General features: G+C 37.6%; 1 pseudogene; it reads left to right on the forward strand.

Moving 5' to 3' along the window:
- Positions 1-12910: 12910 nt before the first annotated feature.
- On the forward strand, positions 12911-15721 carry LOC123583527 (annotated as a pseudogene).
- Positions 15722-18585: the final 2864 nt, after the last annotated feature.

Below are 18585 nucleotides of genomic sequence, written 5' to 3' on the forward strand. Positions count from 1 at the left end.
ACCCACCTTCCCTCCAGCAACCCTCTGTTTGCTCTCTGTAGTTAAGAGTACATTATGGTTTGCTTCCCTCTCTTGTTTTCAAACTTCCCTTATGTTCATTTGTTTTGTTTCTTTGTTTCACATATGAGTGAAATCATATGGTATTTGTCTTTCTTTGACTTACCTATTTTGCTTAGCATAATACACTGTAGCTCCATTCACGTTGTTGCAAACGGCAAGATTTCACTCTTTTTGATGGTTGAGTAATATTCCTATTCATATATATGAATATATGAATTCATATATATACACACACACACACACACAACACTACTTCATCCATTCATCAGTCAATGTGCATTTGGGCTCTTTCCATAATTGGGTTATTGTTGATAATGCTTCTATAAACATTGGGGTGCATGTGTCCCTTCAAATCAGTATTTTTGTATCCCTTCGTATTTGCCGAAATTTTAAAAATCATGAATGGCTGTTCGGTTTTGTCGATTTTTTTCTACATTAAATTTTCTTTATCAAATTACATTTATTTGTTAGCCTATTGATATGGTGGGTTATAATGATTAATTTTTGAATGTTGAAACAGCCTTGAAACATAAATACCTCATACATGTTTGTGGTAAATACACATCATCCTAATATCAAAACCAAAATTGTCATTAAAATATAAGAAAAATACAAAATCTTAAATAAATGTTAGCATATAAAATTTAATTATACATAAATTATAGTAGTCTTTTTTTCCCTTACTTTACGTCGTTTCTGGATTTGATATTGGGGGTAATGTTGGACTCATAAAATAAATTAGGTATTATTACATCTTCATGTATATTCTGAGAAAAGATTGTGTACAATTGGTATTATTTTTTCCTTAGTTCTTTGATAGAATTCTCTTGTTGTTGTTGTAAGCTTCTTAATTATTAATTTAATTAACTTAATAGATACAGTGTTATCTGTTTTTTTCCCTTGTGTGAGTTTGGGTAGTTTGGGTAGAGTACAATTCTGAGAGAGAGGGAAAGACCATATTCACACAATTTCTATTACAGCGTATTGTTAAAAATGTTTTTATTTTGGTATTGTTTTTGTTAGTCTCATACTGTGCTTCATTTATAAATTAAACTTTATTATAGGTATGCATATACAGAAAAAAAAAAACAGTTTTTATAGAGTTTGGTACTATCTGCCGTTTTAGGCATCCCTTGGGAGTCTTAGAACATATCCCCCATGGGAGGGGAGGCTATTGTATCCATTTTATCATTTTGATATCTATGTATCTGTAGTGATGAACCCCCTCCTCTCCTTTCTGATATTTTCCTTTGTAGCTTCTCACTTTTTCCCCCCCTGATTAGTCTGGTTAGAATTTTGTCAATTTTATTGATATTTTCAAAGAACTACGCTTGTTTTTTTGTGGGGTGTTTTTATTCTCTATTTCTACTTTTAAATTGCATTGATTTGTGTTCAATTTTTAAAATTTTGATTCAGTATAATTAACTTACAGAGTTTCATGTGTATAAGGTAGTGATTCAACATTTCTATACATTACTCAGTGCTCAGCACAATAAGTGTACTCTTAATCCTCATCACCTATTTCATTGATTCTTGTCTTTCACTTATTTTAAGCCTAAAGAATGTTTTCCATAGTTCTCTAAGAGAAAGCTTTAGTTTTTTATTTTGGATCATTTCCCTTTCTAATATATACATTTAATATATTTCTCTCTACACACTATTTTCACTACGTCTCTTAAATTTTGATAAGTGGCATTTTGTTTTCCTTTAGTCCAAAATATATATTTAATTTTTCCTAAAACTTCTTCAATACATGTACTACTTAGAAGTGTTGCTTAACTTCCAAACATCTGAGGATATTTACATTTATATTTCTATGACAGATATATTTCAATTACATTGATGTTCAACTGAGAACATTTTCATGATTTAAAAAAAATGATTAATGTGTGTAATACAGATTAAAAAAAAATGAGTGAAGTGTGTATTACAGCCCAGAATGAGGTCTATACTGGAGACTGTTCCATGCGACCTTAGAGTAATGTGTATTTTACTGTATCTGGATGGAATATTCTATTAATGTCAATTAGAGAGTGTTGATTAATAGTAATGCTGAAGTCATTTATATCTCTACTGATTTTCTTCCTGCTTTATCTAACATTAATGAAAAATGAAATGCTGAAGTCTCTGATAAAAAGAGTAGATTTTCTATTTTTCCTTTAATTTCCATTAGTTTTTGCCTCATGTCCATATTTAGTGTTATAGATTTTCTCAGAGAGTTGACTCTTTTTCAATGCTGGGTAAATCCCTTCTATGTCTCTGCTAATCTTCTTTGTTTAGAAGTATACTATGTCCAATATTGAGATAATTTCTCCAGCATTCTTTTGATTAGTATTAGCATGGTATATCTATCCCTATCCCTCTACCATTTCCCTCTTATCATCTTGGTTTAAAGTAGTTTCCTTGTATATATCAAAAATAATTGTGTGTGTGTGTGTGTGTTTAATCCTCTCTGATAATGGCTAGACATTAGTATGTTTAGAACGTTATCCTGGAGCCCTTACATGTGGTGGGAGGTGTGGAAGATGGGGAATGTTCTATAATCTTTTAATCTCAATGTTTAATGAGACTGTCTCAAGTCTGAGACCTTCATCAGTATTTGTTCAGTTTCATAGCTTTTTTTTAGATCACCTGCTCCATGCCTTTCCGTGTTTTCCCATCTATTTTTTGAACGTTTTTAATTTGTTGCATGAAAAAAAAAATTCCATGCTGTTATATACTTGCATATATTGTTGCTATCATTTTCTCCATATAAAAATATATAGTTAATATAAGGAACCAAATTTGCACTTCACTGAAATAAACTAGAATAAAATTTAATGGATGAGACCTTAAGAAAAAAAAACATTTGAAACATTTAATTCTCATATTTCTCCACATGAATTTTTAAATGTGATTGCTTATGTGTGTGTGTGTGTGTGTGTGTACCCTTGCATACATACACGTCACTCAAAATATTGCGAATGGTATATCTATCATTTCTAAATCCAACATTTATAACTGTTATATGCATATTTATTCAACTACAACAATATAGCATATCAAGTTACCATTTAGGAAGGTAATGTGAAGATGGTCTTTTTTTTTTTAAACAAGTCATTAAACTGATGGACACAAAGAATGAGCAGAGAAAAAGTCCAGCCTTTCCTCATTATAGTTTATAATAAGAGTTTATTATAACATCCCTTAAATTCTTGAAACAGTGAAAAGGTCATATGCAAAATAAAATGATAAAAATATTTTAGGTTTCCAGCATATGAATGTTCCAGCAGTAGACAGAGAAATGGAGAGAAATGTGAAATCGTTACCTGAAAATTCTGGTTCATTATGGCATCTGTAAAGTAGCTTGATAAGATAAAGTCACATTCAGAAAGCATATTGCAGATATACTTAAATCTTACAAATACAAATCAAGTAATATGAGCAATTTACAAAGCTTAAGGAAACCTGTAGAAACATCATGTAGTTCTTCAATTAAGAAAACTATTTAGACATTAGTCTAATTCTTATTTCCATATGTATGTACACTAAAAGAAGATCTGAATAAACATTTAGTGGTAACATAATGTGTTTCAGTCACAGCTTTTTGTCTTCATATCTTTCATTTTATCCACACAATCCCTATGAAATTATTGCCTCTCATTTTATAATGCAAATACAATTTCTCAGCCTAATTAAATAACATACCTGTAGTCACATTGCTTGTAAGTGACAGTTCTGAGGAGAAAAGTAAAAGTAACAACAGCAACAAAAACAATGGTTAAAAACCTTCCCAATTTCGTACCTTGCAACGAACTATTTCTACATAAATGTAAAGAAATATATATGCTCTCATGTCTGGTTTTTTTCAATATTAGAGATGCTTGACTACTGAAGTAGACCATTCTGTCAAAAGAATTCTAATCTTCGAGAAAATCAGTACATTAGAAAGTAGACCTTTTTCCCCCACAGATATCATGTCATACCTAGTAGTTCTTTCAAAAGGAGAATTCATTTTCATCAAATTTTTAGTTATAACATTTGAACCTTTTTTTTTTCACATGTGAAAACTGAGGCACTGGGAAGTTATATAATTTCCCATGGTCTCAAAGCTAATAATTTTCAGAACTCTGATATGGACATTTGTTAGACTGACTTCGATGGTTAAGCTCTTTCCATATCATTTCTCTGTCTCCCCTTGACATACCTAAGCTTGATAATCCTTTACTTATCTCCAGCCTGTTTCATTTTCCATTCCGTATGGAAGTTGTTTTAAAAATATCTGCTAAGTTCATTTCCAATCACTGCCACACAGCACTTCTCCTACATATCTCTGCAGAAATTCAAGCTTCCAACTTTTTTAGAGTGACTATTAATTCTCTTCGTTCCACATATTTTCACTCCCTTATCTCATATCTTACAGGCACTATTTACACAATTTTCAGGAATGCTAATACTACAGTGCCTTGTTTAAATGCATAATCTTTGTGACCTACAAGTGTTCTGGAATTTAAGGAATGAAGTTCCAAAGAGTACAATTTTCAGGTCAACATACATTTTATAATTCTTTTTCTTATACAAAGTGACTTGCTTATCTTTTGTTTTCTTTTGCCTATTATCAAGTTGTCAAGAATTTCAAGCCACTCTAAGCGATGATAATACACATTTAGAGTCTCTTGAGTGCCTTCATTGTCATTCATTCATTCTTTCAAAAATATTATTATTTGCGGACCTAATTTGCACCACTTAGTAAAAAAGCTACATGACAAACTTTATACTTACATTTTGTTTTTTATATAATTTATATAGACAAGGACAGATAGGTTATAACAACTTTTGAAAAGAATGTCTTTAATTTTTAGAGGTATTCAGCCCCCCATCATAATTAATATATATCCAATTGTGCATTCTTTAAATTACCACATGGTGAAAAATGAGCCATTAAGACACGCTTTAATGTAACCCTCTTTCTTTTCTGAGCTGTCAGGGTCTGGCCATTATGATTACTTAATAAATGTCACTAGAGCATTTAAAAATAATTTTGTTCTTGGATTCATAGTAAATTGTTACAGTCTGCACCAGAAAATTCACTGTTTTCATAGTTGTATAAAATGATGGGCTCACTTATCTAACCAGATGTCAAGTTCATTTTCAAAACAATCTACAGCAGTGTAATCATCTTTTAATTTAACCATTTTATTTTTATATGATTCAACATTTCATCCAATTCGTTGGCATCTTTATTTTTGTTATTATTCAAAATTCATTTATCCATACGAGAAATATTTGTTGATGATATACTCTGGCTACACACTACACTAAACATTGGAGAAATAAAGTTGTGAGAACATTCACATTGCCTGATTTCTGGGAATTTAAATATATGTATATGTATGTATATATGTATGCACACATACACACACACACACACACACATATATATATATATATATATTCACACATACACACACACACACACACATATATATATATATATATATATATGCATCAAATAACTATATAAAACTGGCACTCCTCTAAGTTTGGAGACTTCAGAAAGGGAAGTTATCTGTACTTTATTTTCATGATAACTTGATCAATTGCACATTTTCCTCTATGCATAGGACATCTGCTTAGAATACATAAAAGGTAAATTTTAAGCATCATGCAATACAATCATTGTTTATGAATCATATCGTTGTATAATTAATGGGTTCCAATTTCAGTTAATTTTTTCAGCCATGAACTTTTTTCTTTCTTTCCATTTTTTGCTTATTACATATATATTTTGGTAACCTTTCCATTCGGAATATAGTATACATAATATCAACTCATATTATATCCATTAATGAAAAAGAAAGCAAATTTTAGAAAGACAAATAAAACAACCGTCTTATAACTGCCTTCGTCCTTAGATCCAAAGTTTAACAGATTGGACAAATAGCAAACAAAGCAGTGGATTTTGACAAGAATATCTGAACAGGAAATTACGAGACTACCCTAGGAAGAGAGTTTGATATCTGATAGCCCCTCAGTTCTTCCCAGCATCCCAGCACTTTCCCTTTCCTTGTGTTTTGAGAAATTGCCCAAGAAGTTTTATAGTGGTAATATTTTTGATAAAAATATATTTTTTGTTCAATGAAATTTTGAATTTTAAAAAGTTGATAGAAGGGTGCCTGGGTGGCTCCTGGGCTGAGCATTTGACTTCCACTCAAGTCATGATCTCATGGTTCATGAGTTGCAGCTCTGCATTGGATTTACTGGTGTCAAAGTCGAGCACGCTTTGGATCCTCTGTCTCCCCCCCACCTCCACCTCCCCATCTGTCCCTCCCTGGTTCTCTCTCTCTCATAAATAAATAAAACATTTTTGAAAAAGGTAGGTAGAAGCATCTGTTCAGCCTAAGACAAATTAATCAACTTTTAGTTATAGAATTGCAGGTACCAGTATGCTGGGTGTGTTGAAGAGATGAAAAATTTTTCCATAATAGTAAGAAAGGATTTCCTGGATCCCTGATATGTGATAAAAAGCACTTTTACTGACTCTGCATGAAATGTCTATAATGGATGAATCTGGGGAATTATAACAGTAATGACACCCACTGACATATGCATCCTTAGATCCACACCCTGGACATTGACTGGGTGTGACTCACATGTCTTATGTGACATAATGTCACCATTTGGAAGTTTAAAATGTAATCTGGGACTTGAAGAGTACTTAAACATTGGGACATACCGTTTTTTCTTGTTGCCTTTTGAATTGGTCACCATACAAAGATGCTTGGGTTGGTCCCCTGAAAACATGTGACCAGTAGCAAAATCACCAGTTTGATAAGAAAGACTGTCATGACCACCTAGTTCAAGTTGAGTCTTCTGAAATTGCAGTCTCATGAGTGACTGCAGGAAACCATTTGAAGAACCACCCAGCTATGCCCAGGCCAAATTGCTGACCCACAGAATTGTGAGGAAATAAAATGTTATAAGCCACTACATTTTACAGGAGTTTGTTATGTAGCAATGTATTGCAAAGATTTGCATTTAGATAGATTGAGTCACAAGTTCAATGTGACTAGCGTGGGACAAATGTTATACTAAATAGCATCTGCACATCACTTTATATGTAACACGTCTTCACGGTAATTGTTTTATTTGGCCCATGACCTTCTAAATTCTTATTGTGTTTTGTTGGTGGTGTTCATTTGTTTCCTGCCACAACATAGTCCTAAATAACTAAATACAGTGTATCACAAAGATAGAAAAAGTACTAAGGGACCACTCAGCAGAATCAAAGATATGTGCTAGGCTTCAATAAAATAAACACATTTATCATTTTTGGCAGTAATTAGAAATCCTTTTGGCAAATCATTTGAATTATTTGTAGGATGGTGTTTGAGTTCATTGTGGGTAATAAAAAAAAAACTAGATGTTTTAATATACAGACTAAAGGTATTTACATATGTCAACACTCAGATATTTGATAATAGCTCTTAGCTCTTGTGGTATGCTGAAAAACGTTCCCCCCGAGGTATTCCTAGACTAATCTCTGGCAGCTGTGAATATTATCTTATTTGTAAAAAAATTTTTTGCAGATACGATTAAGCTAAGGATCTGGAGATGGGAGGCTGCCCTTAAATGCATTGACATGTCTCCTCATAAAAGGCAGGCAATTGCAGATCTGAAAAACACAGAGGAGGAGGCTATCTGCAGGCTGGCTATTTGAAGATGCCAGCCTTAAAGATTAGAATGATATAGCACAGGCAAAGAAATCAGGAAGCAACCAGAATTGAGAAGATGAAAGGAACAAGTTCTCTTCTAGAGTCTCTAGACTAGAGGGAGTGCCTAGACCTTAATTTTGGCCAAAGGAAATTAATTTTAGACATCTGAACTCAATAACTATGAACAGAAATTTCAGTTGTTTAAATCTACCAAATTTGGATAATTTGTTATAGCAGCTATGGAAAACTAGCAGAGTTATGTTTTATTAAAATAATTAATCAAACTTTGAATTATCTTTCAAATTTACATATAAAATTTCCAAAATGGATTCAACCAATGATTCGTTAAGGTAAGTAAACAACAGCTTGTGAACATAAAATGTTAATAACCTGGATTATTCACTATTGTTTCAGTATATATACAGAAAACGTATGTGAATGTCTTAGGTTCCATTTCAATGCCTAGCAATAATAATAAGTTCTGCGTAGGAGACACGTTTAGGTGGTGAGTCCAGTGTGAGATGAATTATAACCACAATATTATCACTATAGATTTTCAAAAGTATTTTCAGTGTATAGGAAGCAAAAATCAACTGGAAAGCTTTCATCGGGAAATATTTTATTTATGTTTGGAAAATTTACTATGGCTGGTAAAAGGAAAGTATTCTATAAGCAAAGAGTGGAATCAGGGAATATAATCAGGAGATTGTTATTTTGGACCAGGTAAGGATGATATTACATTTAATGGGTATACCATGAATAATATTTGTCTCCAGTTGTTGAAAACTTGAGTGATTTCTGGCTTGGGGCTATTAATAAAGCTGCTAGGAACACAACTTAAAAACCTATTGGGTTCTCTGTTTTCATTTGTCTTGGGTTAATCAATAGAAATGGTAAATCATAGGGTAAGCACTTTTTTAATTTTATAAGAAACTGTCAAACAAATTTCCCAACGATTATACTACTTTAAACTCCTAATACTCCTTCCCTTCTTTATCTGAGAGTTCATTAAAAAAGCATAATAGCCAAGGCGCCTGGGTGGCTCCGTCGGTTAAGCATCCGACTTCGGCTCAGGTCATGATCTCACAGTTTGTGAGTTCGAGCCCTGCGTCGGGCTCTGTGCTGACAGCTCAGAGCCTGGAGCCTGTTTCACATTCTGTGTCTCCCTCTTTCTCTGCCCCTTCCCTGCTCATGCTCTGTCTCTCTCTGTCTCAAAAATAAACATTAAAAAAAATTTAAAAAAAAGCATAATAGCCATATTTTTGTCCCACAGTTCATAAAAGTTTGTTTTTTTATTTTTTATTTTTCCACTTTCAACAGTTTTTCTTTCTGTACATCAGTTTGGAAGATTAACTCTTTCTCTGACTTCAAGTTTGTTGATATTAATATTTTCGGTTTTTTAGTGTTTGTTTAACCCACTGTGTTTGAAGTTTTCTTCAGGGCCTATATCTGCTCTCAAGAAATTTCAGTAAACTTATAAATTATTCAGGAAATTAAATTATTCACTGGGAATTTCACTTATTCCTAGTTTCCATTTCCCAATTGAATTATTCTATTTTTATTTTTTTATATTTAAAAAAAATTAAAACCTGATCACATTTTAATGTGATAGCTTTTTTTAAGCTAATTGCACCATATTTGTCATTTCTGGACCTTTCCCTATTGCCTGGTCTATCTCCTGGTTATAAATCAAATTTTCCTGCATTTTTAAAACTTTGGTTATTCTGATTATCTGCTGAAGTTAATGGATATCACATTATTATGTCTAGATTTTGTAGTCTTCTTTAATAGAATATTGAGTTTTATCACATTATTCATTTAATATATTTGCAGACATCACATATTTTTGATGCTCATATTTAGACTGTTAGGACGGGCATATTGCCTTTACTTCAAGACTAGAATAGTATACTTCTAAAAACCCACATTATTTCAGGGGTCTCTACTGAATACCTATGGTTTCCTAAGTGTCTCTTAATTCTGACTGCATAGAACTCAAATATTTCTTTTTTTTTTTTTTTTTTTGAATTCAAATATTTCTTAGCCTTATATGAGTTCCACTGGTTGTACAGTTGAAAGTTACCCAATAATGTTCCCTGGCGTAGTTTTGTAAAGCCTTAACTGTGTACACACCGTTTTGTGTTGTGGTAAAGGCTGAATGGGACTCTTTTTCAGATTCCTGGAAATCTTTCTCTCTCAACTACCTTTTATTTGGTACTCTGACACAAATTTCCCTTTATTTCCATTCTCTGGCTTCTTAATGCCTTCTTACTGTGTTCTGCTCCCCAAAAGTGCCTCTAAGCAGAAAACCTGGATGATTCAGGAGTCTACTTCATTTTGTTTTCCTCCCGCAGGGAACATAGGCTTACTTCCTTTTTTCCCCCCCTTCTGTCTGAAAATAGTAATTTCTCACATTTTATCTTGTTTATAGTGGTTTATGGAGGAGGAGGAGGGCTCATCTGGTGCCAGTTATTCTACTGTGGCTGAAATAGCAAGTCTCTGAAATAATATTTTTGAACAAGTAACAAAGAACGGATCCTGTGCATGGGGAAGGGGTTAGCCTTAAATAGGATCCAGAAAGACTAATCCAGAAGTTTTGAACACTTGCAAAACCCAGCATGCGATATTTTCTTATAATCCTCCTCTCCTTTCTTTTCTGTTTTGTTTTGTTTTGTGTTGTTTTGGGGGATGGGATGGGTCATCTACTGTTCCATGCCACAAGCCTTCTGACAGCAACACTAACTTCCTACCTTTTTTGTCTTTCCTTTCAGATCCAGTATCCAATTGTGTAGATATCTATGTTCTTAATCTACCTGCCACTTTCCTTGCTTTGCACTGCAACTGTATGAGCACAGGCTGTCATTACATCTTGACTAGATAATATATAATAAAGTCTAACTTTTTCACTTGCTTTAATATTCTACTAACAAAAGTAATGACATTAACACACTATATCAGTCTGCCCAGGCTGCCATAACAAAATATCACAGACTGGGTGGCTTAAACAACAGAAAATCCTTTTTTCTCACAGTTCTGGAGGCAACGAGTCCAGTCAGGTTAGTTCTTGGTGGAGGCAAGTTTCCTCATTTATTGTTCTAGTTCTAGCCTTACATGGCCTTTCCTCAACACCTGTATGGACAGGACAGTGGGGGTGTGGGAAGACCCAGTTTTTGGTATGCCATTTTCTATAGAGACTAATCCATCAGATCAGGGCCCCACCTTTAATTTTTTTCAACGTTTATTTATTTTTGAGAGAGAGAGAGAGAGCAGGGGAGAGGCAGAGAGAGAGGGAGACAGAATCCCAAGCAGGCTCCAGGCTCTGAGCTGTAAGCACAGAGCCTGATGCAGGGCTTGAACTCATGAGCAGTGAGATCATGATATGAGCAAAGTGGGAAACTTAACCCACTGAGTCACCCAGGTGTCCCCAGTGCCCTACTTGAAGATCTAAGTAGCTAACTGGGGTTAGGTCGTCAACATATGAATAGGGGGGTGGGCCCAATCAGTCCTTAATAGACTACTACTAAAATTAAATTTATAACACCATTAAAAATATCAATTTAAAACTAATATTAAATATTAAGACTTTCAACAATGGCTGTATATATGAAAAGCAAAACCCAAAGTTTCTTCCAATCTGTTCTATGATATTCCTTTACAGTTTAATTTACTGATTGGTAGCCTAACAAATCATTTCTTCCTACAGATTTGGGACATGATATGATACTTTTATTTTGCAAATCCACCTAGTAGACATGCACATACACAGATAGATATAAGGGTACATAATATAAAATCTTAGATATATTAGTTATATACATTAGATACCAAATATGTAATCTCTGTGTCTCTATATATCATGACCAGAATAATAAACTGATTAGGCTCTAACTTTCAGATAACATTGGGAGAGGTAGAAATTAAATTATCTTTCCATGTTTACCAAGTAAAGCCTTATAAATTGACATTCATAATCAGAATTATTTCTGCATGTTTCTTGTTACCTGAACTCTGTGATAGATTATTACTAACTGAATGTGATGGACATCATCTGAGTTCTACATAATTTATCATTGCCTAAAAATTCAAGGGCATAAGAGTGGAAGGTGCTGAGAATACAAAAATCAGGCGTGTGCTTATCTGGCATGGGTCTCATTTTACGACGACAGGAAACATTTTATAAAACCAGAAGTATATAGCATTTTTTCAATAAAAATTTATAAAATAGAGAAAGAAAAACATTAAGGGGCTTAGAAGAGTATCTCATGGAATATATTAAATTCTAACCATTAGTTTAAGAAACTATGAAACTAGAAAAAAGTACAGAGATTGATAATGAGTGTGTTGTAGCTACAAATTTTATTTTAATTCCCATGTAATGTATTAGAATAACGACAGCTGAGGAGTTAAGGAAACAATCATGATTAATCACAACAATTTATTCAAGAAGTCATAAATTTCATAGATAACTTCGTATTTCATAATTTTACATTTCCACTGAGATTATTTGTGATAATTATAAAATCACATGCTATATATATAGATCTTGATATTTTTTATGAAGTGGTAATAATGTGATTTACACAGGTGGGAGTATGGACCCCCCAATACATGTATTATTTGAACTATATATCATATACAGAAAGAGAGAATGCAATGGTTAATAAATGCAACTGAGGCTAATTAAATGTGTTCTTCACACAAAAAAAACCTAATTCTCAAACTACCATTTATTCTCTTTAAAATACTGATATATTATTTAGCTGAGAGCATTATATAAATTTTAACACTTTACAAACTAATAATAATATTACATTAACATGTTTTAAATTTTGATCATTATTTGCAAATGCTGATTGTCGTTTTCTCCTTATTCACCATCAAGTTATTAAAAGCAAGTCAGCAGGGCGGTGGCTGCCTGCGGCTGGGGGCGGAGTCTCAGGAGCCAGGGTCCCGGGGCTGTGCTGAACGCGTAACGTGCAGAACTGCTTAGAGATGTCATAACCATCTTTTCATGGCAATGATCTCTGCATCTCCATTTTCCAGTGGGGAAACTGAGGCCCACTGAGGTCCAGGAAGAGCCAAGATTCACCCCCTGGTCTGTGTGACCACACCTGCCTGCCTGGTGATTTGGGGAAACCAAGCCAGCTATCAAGCGCATGCCTCTGTGCCCTTGGGGTGTCACCACCAGGGACAGCAGGCCTGATGGGGTTGGTGTTATGGAACCTGGTCTGGATCTCCCAGTGGAAGAACCAAGTGGTACTCGGAGATCTTGGAAGGCAGGAGGTTTATTTTACCTGTTGGGCTCAGAGGAGATAGGTCTCCAGAGGTCTGAGTCCTGAGCATAAGCAGAGGGGACAATTTATTATTTATTATTATTTTTATTTATTATTATTAATTTATTATTATTTTATTATTTATTTTCTTTATTCTTTATTTATTATTTGTTTATTATTATTTTATTATTTATTATTATTATTTATTATTATGATTTTACTTCTGCATTAGTAGTAAATTGGCACCCTCACAAGAGAGGTGGGAAGAAAAACCCAGAAGGGGCGTCTTGGGGCAGGGACTGGGATTCCCCTATCAGTTCTATGGACCGTGTTACAACAGATTTTTCCCTCTCAAAGGAGCTCACCCACTGCCATCAGGGGAGGCCTGAAGGTCCTTCTGCGCCGGGCTGGCCCTGACAGCGGAACCCCAAGGCCACCTTCGACGAGGCCTCACCGACCGTAGAGGCGGTCTAAGTCCACATCATGCACAACGTTGGCGTCACTCCAAGTGTCTTCAGTCTCTGCTCTGTCAGATGCCCAGACCCAGATCTGGCTGCCCCCAAAACCCATCTTAGAGTTTTCCGGAGACCTGGCAGTGTACTTCCCCTGAGGTTTTATTTCTGGAACCGGCTTGAATCCTTCGGAGCCCGCTCTGTGCGGCTGTGGGCCTACAGAAGCCAAGTCTTGCTCAGAACCGGCAGAGCAGGGGCGGGGCTCCTGAACCCAGCCTCCTCTGAGGGACTCTTTGGGCCGGGAAACCGGGAGTTTGCGAATGACCTCCCTCCTGTGAATGCGTCACTGTACGAGCTGTCCAGCCCAGACGAGATCCACCATTTTAAGAACCAAAGTTTGGGCGTGGCCTTTCTGCACCGATGCCGCTTCACTGGCTGAGACGGGGTCCCCCCTGGAGAAGGTGGCCAAGAAGTTTGCTTTCAAGGACTGCATTCCACGCCCCTCCGGCTGCACATCCAGCTGCACCACGTGTAGACACCGCAGTGCCTGTGCAGCGTTTTCCGCAGGTTTGCGTGCGTCCTCCAGCCAGGCAGTGCTTCCCAGCAGGTCGGGTCATCACGGTCAGGTCCCTGGCCACACCGCAGCGGGTGGCACCCTGCTTTGGCCCGGAGCGTGTGCCTGCGTGCCACCTGGAGCTTGTAGCCCCGGTAGCAGAGGAGAGCCCGTCAACATCCAGGACAGAACCTGGACCCGAGTTGGCCACCAGACTCCCCCACTCGTGAGGTTCCAGAGACAGGCACTGGTGGCATCCACTGGCAGCCAGTACAGGCAGAGGGTCCCAGTGGCAATGGCAGCAACAGGAATCCCCATGCTGGCCCATGGGGGAAGGTCCAGGAGGTGGGTGACAAGCCAGTGGAAAGGCCTCAGGAAGTGCCAGAGACCTATTTCTGTGACTTCCAGGATGTCACCCACACGGTGCTGAAAGAAAGCCACAGCAGCATCCACTGTCCGGACAAGGGCCCGGAGCTTCCTGGGCCGTGGCCCTGTCCTCGCTGTCACCGGTACACGGCTCTTTCCCCCGACAGCCGACTCCAGCCACCACCTGTACTGTGAGGTGGCTGCTCCATGGCTGGAGATGAGCGTCCAGGACACTATCCGCGGACCCTTGGTGGAGCCATTCGTGCTGGCCAAGCTGCGGCCCAAGGATGGCCTCTGCTTCATCCACTGGAGCACCATCCGACTCGACTGCCTCATCCCGCGGTGGCCCAGGGGGACCAGGCAGCCGATGCGCAACACTGGCACCTGCGTATGCTCCCCATCAAGCTGGGGCTGGGACGGGTCCTTCCCCAGCTTGCAGGAGCTGCGAGCCGCTCCGTGGGGCTGCTTGTTGCGGGAGGGTGACGACTGTTTCTCCCTACACTGCTGCTGTGGGCCACGGCCAGGAGAAATCTCCAACCTCCTCATTGTTCCGGGGTCTCTGGCCCACACTAAGCCACTCAACCTCAGCCAGCTCAACTTCCAACGGGTCTGCCAGGATGACATCACCCGTCTGTCCCAGTTGGGCCAACGCACGAGTTGGGGGGAGCAGAAGCCCCAAGGAGGGCACGGCAGATGGTGGGGATGCCCCCATACCCAGTGGGGGCCATGGGCTGGAGCTTCAAGTGGAGTCAAGGTAGCCCCCACCACATTGCCTTGGCCTTCTACAAGACAGCCAGCCTCATGAGCCAGGTCTCCCATGTGCACCTGGCCTTTGTGCATGGCATCTGCAGAGGCAGCTATGAGAACATCCAGGGTATGTGGAGTATGGGTCCCCGGACATGTGGCTGGGGTGGAGTGGGGCCACCTGCCCGTAACCTGGAAGGAAGCAGTGGCCAGCACCCTCAGATACTTGGGTGGGTGGAGCGGTCCCCCTGGATAGCCCCCGAGTGCCTGTCTGGTGGTGACAACAGCCCAACCACCGCAGCTGACAAACGGAGCTTTGGTGCCACCTGCCTGGAGCTCTGCTTCGATGCGGAGGCCCCTCCAATGGACTGTGACCCTTCTGAGAAAGAGTGTTTCTACCGGAAGCAGCACTGGCTTCCTCAGCCCTCACACCCAGAGCTGGCCACACTCACCACCCAGTGCCTGACCTAGGGACCGGCTCACTGGCCCTCCTTCTGCACCGTCTTGCACAGGCTGTGGGCCCAGAGTGAGCCCCAGCCTGTCACCGGGACCCCTGCTTATGCCAGCGCTGTGCACTGAAGTTTCTGCACAGTGAGTGAGCATGGGTGCCCGTTTCAAATCCGCTTACGAATGCACAGATGCCTGTGCTGTCCTTAATGTTTTACTTGGGGAGAGCTGTGACCTCTTTGGACGAATTAAGCCCTTGCGATTTATTTATTTATGTATTCATTTATTTTTGCTTTTGTTTTCTCTCTTGATGAAATACCCTTTACCCAATCGAATAAATAAGTAAACAAACAAATAAAGCAAGCTAGGAGTAAAATGTCTAAATGAAGATCGCTACATCTAGAGACATGGCACAAATGTGTTAGATAAGAAAGACCTTGAGGGCCACCTGGATGGTGGAGTCGGTTAAGGGTCTGACTCTTGATTTTGGCTCAGGTCATGACCTCATATTTAGTGAGCTTGAGCCCCACATCTGGGCCATGCTGAAGGTGCAGAACCTGTTTGGGATTCTCTCTCTCTCTCTCTCTCTCTCCCTCTGTGTCCCATGCCTCTCACTACTCTTCTCTCTCGCTCTCTCTTTCTCAAAAAAAAAAAAAAAAAAAACTTGCATTTTCATTAAATTTCTAAATTTTATCTAAGCGCTTACATAATAAAATGCCTAGTCAAATTTACATATCTATTGTAATATCTAAACTAAAATGGAACTCAAAATAAGTAGATACAATACAAATGAAACATGTCATGTAGATATTTATTGGATGTGTCATTTTTTATGCAATGGAAATGTTGTAAAGTAACAGCTTTCCTTTGTTTACCGACATCTACTTGTTTGTAAAAAATTGTTCCTTGTCTTACATACCTTTCTGTCCACCAAGATTCATGTAAACATAAATTTTAGTTTACAAGAAATGACAAAAATATTTTACTTGAGTTGCTATTAAGCAAATGCTGAATATATTTCCTCATACTATTTTTTATGTTACTTTTATATAGATGTACACATGTACATCTGTTCTTGGTGTTGATAATCATGTCTGGTAACCTCACATTCAGAATTACCTATGATTTAAAGAGGAACAACTGTTTTCTTCATACTGTCATATAGCAGTACTTATATAATATTTTTCCAAAATCATGCAATTCCAGAGAGATCGTACGTTGATTTCCCCACCTTGTACCCGTTTCCTCTTAGAAAATCGCTGTGCTTTGCTTGTGAACAACTCCTTCCAAATGCTCAGTCCACTGGTTTAGGTGTTGCTGACCACATCATATTCTATTAATGGCCATGCCATCCAGCTGTGACTAATTGGTGAGCTCACATTCCCATGCAGGTTGCTGGAAGGTTGGGGACAGACTAAAGCCGCGAACAAAACTATTCTAAGACTTTTGTCAGAAATTTTGAAATAAAAAAAAATTATTCTTGCATTTTATGTGATAAAGCTCTTTGTAGGGCCACGGAAGTTGTGGAAGCAAATGACAGCCACGTAGTCACCATGGAGCACGAGATCGCCTGCTCACAGAACCCACAAAGAAAAGCCATACAGAGATAAAGAAGCAGGGTTGAATCTTGATGCCATTTTGGAGTCTCTAGACTTATTAGGAGCTCATGATGTCTTTGGATTATTTATTTTAAGAGCCTATGAATTTTCTATTTTGCTAAAAAGATTATGAATTGGGATTTTAGAACTTTTCTGTAGGTGAAGAAATTTTAGATTAACCAAGGTACATGATTTGTCTTTTGTCAGTGACAGGGTTTGTAATGAAACTTTTGCTTTTTTAGACCTTCTTCCATTCATGATTCTAAATACTGGTTTTAATTGCATTAATAGATAAAAGTTATATATCTGGATGTTAAAGGGAATTGTCACCTCTATAGCAAACTATTGATGCAATCAAAAAGCTGTTTCATGAAATCTAATATTTGTGACGTTTTGCCCTATTATTTTTCTAAAATATTAATTTGAAGTTCCATGTGATTAGGAATTAAGTTATATGGAATCTAAATTTCGCTTTATGATATTATGGTTACTAATAGACTACAGAAACTTTTTTTTTATCATTTGAAATGGTTTAACCGTTTAGTCAAATCAGAGCGAGGATAAGAGTCAAGTGTTTTCAGTACTAATGACAGCTATCTAGTCCTGTCACCTTGAAGTAAATCAGCTAATGATTTTGGACTTCTACATCTAAATATAAAATAAGGAAAAATGACCAGAATACTTGTAATAGATTTTGCAGTTTTATTAAGTTGAGTATTAAAACCAGCGTGTTATTAAGACACATACACAGCATTACAATAAACTATTTTGCTCCCAAACTGGACATATTTTATTTGGTCTATGATGTAGGGCCTTTAACACATCTTTGCCAACATTTTAACAATTTGGAGAATTCATGTAGAATTTAAGGTTTTGCACTGCATTAAAAAAAAAAAAAATCAGAAATCTGGCTGCAGCGGGTGGGGTGCCCGAGTGGCTCAGTTGGTTAAGGATTGGACTTCAGCGCAGGTCATGATCTTATGGTTCATGAGTTTGAGCCCCGCGTTCGGCTCTGTGCTGACAGCTCAGAGCCTGGAGCCTATTTCGGATTCTGGGTCTCCCTCTCTGTCTCTGCCCCTCCCCCACTTGCGCTGTTTCTCTCTCTCTCAAAAATAAATAAACCTAAAAAAAAAAAAACATTTAAAGAAACCTGGCGGCAGTCGAGCAGCGTGACCATATGTGAAAAATTAACTGAAGCTGAAGAGCAGATGTGCCATTTAGTTAGGTCCTACGTTGGGAGTCACGGTTCGCGCAAAGCCGTGTATTTTGAACTTACTGATTATTAACAGGGTGTGGAGAGTGGCCCTTTTTCAGCCTAAGTATTTCACTAACTTACTTTATTGCCCAGATCCTGAGGACATTTATATTTGTGACCCCTTCGATATACATTGATAAGTA

Source organism: Leopardus geoffroyi, chromosome A1, assembly GCF_018350155.1.
Source record: "Leopardus geoffroyi isolate Oge1 chromosome A1, O.geoffroyi_Oge1_pat1.0, whole genome shotgun sequence".
NCBI lineage: Eukaryota > Metazoa > Chordata > Mammalia > Carnivora > Felidae > Leopardus > Leopardus geoffroyi.